Raw genomic sequence first — 6,759 nt, forward strand, 5'->3', positions numbered from 1 at the left:
AAGTTCCGGCTTCAGAAAGCCAGACACACACAGACAGGTGAAGATGCATTTGCTTTGAATAGAGGTGACTGTCAAGGACTCTCAAGGAACTGGATACAAGTTATTTCAAAATCCATCTGGGAAGTAGTTTTACCACCCTGGAGACTGATCTGGACAGATCTCAGACGTTCAGCAAGGAATGATAGGAGAAGGGATGAGAGATCTCTAAAGAAAGGCAGGCTGGTGCTGTTAGTGGTGTGTGTGGACCAGTAGGTGGTGCTCTTTCCTTAGAACCCCAACTTCCAACTAATGTCCCAGTATGGTGACTGGGGGCACCTTGATACAAGAGGCAGAGCATTGGTCTTTTGGATGTGATGTTAAACCAAGACTCTGAATGGCCAGTAAAGATGCCCTGGCGCTGTTTTTAGAAGTAGGGGCATTAATGGCAGTGTCCTGATCAAATTCCACTCTGTGCAAAGTTTTGTACACTCTCACCACCCAGAAGACCCCCCCCCACCTTAACTGAACCAATTTCTCCCTCCTGCCCCTGACCTGCTGTGCCGTTTTGGAATAGCCACCGATGAGGGTCTGAGATGGGCAGTCTGTGGGGGGCAGTTGAGCACCCGCAGTGACCAGCCCCCTGTTGTCTGGGGGTCTCTGCAGTGTGTGCCTGTTGTGCCGGGTTAAATTACAAATTAAGCAAGACAATTCGGCAAACCGTACGTGTGTATAGCATCAGCGTCACCTCCTACTCTGTCCTGTCCCTAGTTTCCTGTGCTTTGCTGTCCTTCTGGTCTCTCTCTCTCTCTGGGGCTCATTCACCTTGGCTCAGTATTGACGTTCGGATGTCCTGAGACCCGCCTAGCCTCCAGGTCGCCCCACATCCGCTGCCTGAGTGCATAGGTTTCCATACGGCTAATCCCCCGTTCCGCCGCTACGCATATGGGTCTCTTTCCGCTCTCCTGCCTCTCCACGGTTCGTCCCTTCGACACCCGTGACAATCAGACTAGTGACTGACAGGATCCACCCCAGCACAGAAACCACAGTGCCTGGGAATGGAGAGCAGGACGTGCTGCTGGCCTGGACATGTTAGACTGGCAGCTTCTGCATTGTGCGTTTCCAGAGGCGTCGCCCCCCCCGGGGTACACTGCCACTAATGAGTTAAGAAGAAGAGTTTGATCAATTCTAGAAATGAGCTTTAATAGCGCGTTCTGGCTGGCTGGCAGGGGACTGTGAAACACGGCTGGGACAGGACCAGCCTGCTCACCCTGCTCGCTGGAATCACATTTGCTCCCCGATCGGTTCGGACTGCCTGCTCCAGTCAAGCATGGAGCATCAGGACGAAGAGCCTGCAACTTCCTGCTGTTCGACCCCTTCTCAGTAAACCCACATGACTCTGGTCAATCAAGCTGGAGATATTTTTTTTTTGTTGCAATAAAAAACGGAGGACAGATGAAGTTAACAGGCTGACCTTGTTCACTTCACTCACTTTCCTACGGATTGCAACAGGCCTTTCTTCTCGAATATGAGCAAAAGTTCCATACAAAAACATACATGTGGTCAGTAACAGTTTGTTACCCTATAAGGTGTAAACAAGGTCAGACATTCAGGAAGTTAACCAAGACCCTAATCAGCTGAGACCCCTGTTTACTTTCATGTTGATAAATCATGCATAGGATACATTACACCTCCACTCAAGAGACCTTGAAGGAATTTACTGTAGGCCAGCTGGGAATGCACAAAACAGTTCTTGAGGACTTAATTGTTAACTCCTTTCAGGTACAGGTTCCTTCACTGTCGAATTCCTCCAAAAGTGTCCTACGCCAGCTCTATGTTATGTTATACTCCATGTATTGATCCATCCCATTTCCTAAACACGTTATCCAATTCAGGGAGGTGGGGGAGCTGGAGTCTAGCTTGGCAAGCAATGGACACAAGGTGAGATACACCCTGGATGGGACGTCAGTCTGCTGCAGGGCACACACAGACACAGACAAGCACACACACACAGACGGACACACAGATACACATTCACACCAGGAAGCCAATTCATCTACCAGTATGTCTTTGGACTGGGAGGAGAACTGGAACACCCAGAGGAAACTCATAAGCACACAGGGAGAACATCTCCACACAGACAGCACCCCAGGAATTAAACCCAGAGCCTCAGAATGTGACGCAGCAATGCAACCCTCTGTGCCACCATGTTGCCCATTGTATTATACTCTTTTCTGTTAAATATGTTTATTCTTCTAGCAAAAAATATCCGAAACAGTGGCAAGTTAAAGGCACCAGCTCAAATAATAATTACGTTTTTTTTTTTACTGTGCTGCTCAAAACCAGTTCAGCGCTGGGGACTGAAGTCAGGCAGGCTGTTTAAATTCCCTGTCTGCCATGGTTAGACCCCTGCAAGCTGACACATGTATCGGTATTGTTAGAGGGGAGAATCTGTGTTGTTCCTGGCAGGACCTGAGGCTCCAGCGTTCCTGCTGCAGCAGTCTCCCCCCTGCCAGCCCTTCCCTGCCCCCTCTGCCCGCCCCCGCGCCACCCTCTTCGTCAACACACCTGGTGAAAGATGGCTCCTGGAAAAATCATCACACGCAAACAAAACAGCCAGTGCTGCCGGAGGGCAGCTGGGGAGGGGGGGCGGAGGCACCCCCTGTTCCCACAGCGCAGGGGGGTTTGAGAGGGAGGCTGGCACAGCCCCAAGGCAGCTGAAATCAGTTTACTACAGTTCAGGCTGGAAGTACCCACTTCAAACTCAACACTAACCTCAGTAGACTCGTGTCCTAATGCTGCTCCCTTCCTTATCCAGCTCGGATACACAGAAAGTGATTAAGCCCAGCCAGGCTTGGTTTAACACCTGGAAGAGCTTCGAAAAGGTGATTGAACTCTGGCCTTTTTCACCAACTTTGTAAATCACATTTCGGCCTGAGCCTATTACAGGAGCTGTCTCACGGGGACTTCGTCCAGAAATTACAAACCAGATGATAATAATAATAATAATAATAATAATAATAATAATAATAATAATAATAATTGCTTACACTTATATAGCGCTTTTCTGGACACTCCACTCAAAGCACTTTACAGGTAATGGGGATCCCCTCCACCACCGCCAATGTGCAGCCCCACCTGGATGATGTGACGGCAGCCATAGTGCGCCAGAACGCTCACCACACACCAGATATCAGTGGGGAGGAGAGCAGAGTAATGTAGCCAGTTCATAGATGGGGATTATTAGGAGGCCATGATTGGTAAGGGCCAATGGGAAATTTGGCCAGGACGCCGGGGTTACACCCCTACTCTTTTCGAGAAGCGCCCTGGGATTTTTAATGAGCACAGAGAGTCAGGACCTCAGTTTTATGTCTCATCCGAAGGACGGCGCCTGTTCACAGTATAGTGTCCCCGTCACTATACTGGGGCATTAGGACCCACATGGACTGCAGGGTGAGCGCCCCCTGCTGGCCCCACTAACACCTCTTCCAGCAGCAACCTTAGATAAAGGTCAACAGAGTGACCGGTCACCAGGCTCGTAGCACCAATGGGCAGAGAGCAGCTGCTTCTCTCCAGGAAGGTCTGCTAAGGACTTTGAGCTCAGGCCACCCTGCGATCTCCAGCGCTCCTGAGCGGCCTGGCTGTGCGGGCGAGGGGGCAGTGCCAGTCCACAGTCCCACAGTGCTTCGGGGTTCTGCTTCGCTCATTAAACCTGTTTTACGCACTGCCATTCATTCCAGCCCCCCGGCAGCGCCCTGACAGCGACGCAATGACAGAAGGGCCCACTCAGAGTCTCGGGGATTAACACGCTGGGCGTCTGCCCACTCAGGAGAGGAAGCTGTCCAAGGTGGAATTAGCGTGGCACCTTGGCACCATTACCATGGCCTTATCTGTGGTTTAATTTGGAATCAATGCTCTGCCTGCTCACACTCAGCCCAGGATGTCCTGTCCTGCATGATTCCTGACTGTCTCAGCTTTGATCAAGCAGTAAGGAGTCTGCAGGTGTTTCTGAACTGGGCTATGGGAATACCTGTACATGTACCACCTCCTGCGGAGAACTCACGGTGAGCCTAGCCCCAAGGACACAATATTAAAGGTTACGTCAAAAACACTTTAAATGGTGAAAAAAAACAAACACTGGCATGTTTATCAGAGCGAGCTTTCGTCATGGTTTCTTGCACATTAGGAAGACTGATGACAACTTGACAGCTTAATCTTTTTTGTGCTGAAAAATGCCCCAAAGGAAGGATCATGTCAGGGGTGGGACAGACTTCATCAGGCTGCAGCTCACCTGACAGTTCCAAGTAACGAAATAAAAGCAATCACTTTGAACCCTGTGTACAGCCGCGCTAAAAGTAATTACAGAAGATTAAATGATTAGATATTGACATCTCAGGACCATTTCTCAGCAGAATGCAGCTCAGTTTATATTGCAGTTATTACTCATTAATGATTTTTGAATCATTCGGGTTCCCACACATTCTCCCTCTCCTTCCCTTTCTGTCTTCTCTCGAGCATGGAGAAGCACAGTGTAAACATGGTGAAGCAGAATAAAGAGCAGTCAAGTGCAGTGGATTTTATTCTGGAAATGTATAAGAAAGGAAAGAATACAAGCAAGTATACTGCCTACAGTGATGCCTCTTCCTTACACATGATTATAATAATATCCTAAAACTTATATAGCATTTTTCTGGACACTCCCCTCAAAGCGATTTAGAGGTAATAGGGTCTCCCCTCCACCAGCACCAGTCCTCTCCCCACAGACAGCTCTCAGTAGGGAGGAGAGCAGAGTGATGAAGACAGTTCAGAGAGGGGGATTATTAGGAGGCCATGACTGGTAAAGCCCAGGGGGAAATTTAGCCTGGACACCAGTTTTACACCCCTACTCTTTTCGAGAAACACCCTGGGATTTTTAATGACCACAGAGAGTCAGGACCTCAGTTTTACGTCTCCTCCAAAGGACGGCGCCTGTTTAGTATAGTGTCCCCGTCACCATACTGGGGCATTAGTATCCACACAGATCACAGGGTGAGCGCCCCCTACTGGCCCCTCTAACACCTCCTCCAGCAGCAACCTCAGCTTTCCCAGGAGTCTCCCATCCAGTCTCCCACTGCTGAGCTCCAGTGGGCTGCCAGCTGTGAGCTGCAGGGTGATAGCGCTGCATGATGTAGAAACATGTTTAAAATGAGCATTTTTAATTTAACGCATTTTTAAAGTTTGGATGGAGCAGGTTTTCTTCTAAGATGTGCCAGCACTTTGCTCCATCCTGGTCTCCTCAGTCAGGATGAGCTCCGCAGTCTCAGCTGTCAGACAGAGCTCTTGTAACACACTGCTGCTCACCAGCAGATAAGTTGTTGTGCCTGGGGAATACATAGTGTTGGTTTGTACCAGACATAAAGCTTTGCATTTATACCAAATATTTAAAAATATTGCCTCCTCCCACCACAAGACCTTTTACGGAGTCACTTACATGCTTGTTCGCAAACTCTGAGCAGGATTAGAGATTGATTCTTTGCAGAGGGACAGTCTGTTCCAGGCAGTGTCTGGGAGGTACAATACACCTCCATTCATCATACGGTTATTCATTGCCTTTCAAATGGTTTTATATCTTTTCCCTCTCCTGTGCCATTAAACGAATATTTCCCTATATTATTCAGAAAGCTCCCTAGTCTTCATGCATGAGTCCTTGCTTGATATTCATTACCTGACTGAGGGACCATACAGAAACAGGTGCATCTATTCTGAAATCATGTGAACCACTGTTACTGCACACAGACAGACTTCACTCAACTAGTTGTGTGCCTTGTCAAAGTAATTCTGTGCACCTGAACTCATTTAGATGTGACATTGCAGAGGGGGTGCACGCCTATACAATCAACATATTTTAGTTTGGGAATGTTCTTTGCAGTTTTAACTGACTAACTTTTCAGCCATGAAAGCCTTCCGTTTAAACATTCCTGGTTTAATTAAAAATATGAAGTTAAAGATGTGTATAAATCATCTGTAATTCAACACAATGGGACATTGCTGGAAGGGTTCAAGGGTAGGCCATTTTTTTCAGAGAATGTAGTGGCTGTTTTTTTTTTACAGCACAACTAAGACTTTTCACTTTGTGAATTAAATAAAGAAAGGGCTGTTTTAGCTCAAACAAAAACATAATAAATCCACCTATACTTTTCAAAGAATTTAACTCATTATTTTCTTAATGATAGAAATATATAGAATGCTTCCTAAGGTATTTCACTATTTATTGCTCAAAAGAATACTTCATTAAAGGTACTGTTCTTCACAACCATGTTCTGAAGTCTTCAATAGTACTATACAGTACAGCACTTCGGAGCCTGATTAGGTGTATTATAATTATGAAGCTATTTATTTAGAGCAACTGTAACTATGTAAGAGAGTGGAACAAAATTGTCCCTCAGGGAACTGACTTTGAGAATCCTGTCTTACAGTAACAGTGCTTTCGCTTGATCAAATCTGACCATTCTGTTGGATTGGATCCCAGGGCGTTTCTCGAAAAGAGTAGGGGTGTAACCCCAGCGTCCTGGCCAAATTTCCCATTGGCCCTTACCAATCATGGCCTCCTAACAATCCCCCTCTATGAATTGGCTTCATTACTCTGCTCTCCTCCCCACTGAGAGCTGGTGTGTGGTGAGCGTTCTGGCGCACTATGGCTGCCGTCGCATCATCCAGGCGGGGCTGCACACTGGTGGTGGTGGAGGGGATCCCCATTACCTGTACAGCGCTTTGAGTGGAGTGTCCAGAAAAGCACTTTATAAG

Source organism: Lepisosteus oculatus, chromosome 28 (genome assembly GCF_040954835.1).
Source record: "Lepisosteus oculatus isolate fLepOcu1 chromosome 28, fLepOcu1.hap2, whole genome shotgun sequence".
Lineage (NCBI taxonomy): Eukaryota > Metazoa > Chordata > Actinopteri > Semionotiformes > Lepisosteidae > Lepisosteus > Lepisosteus oculatus.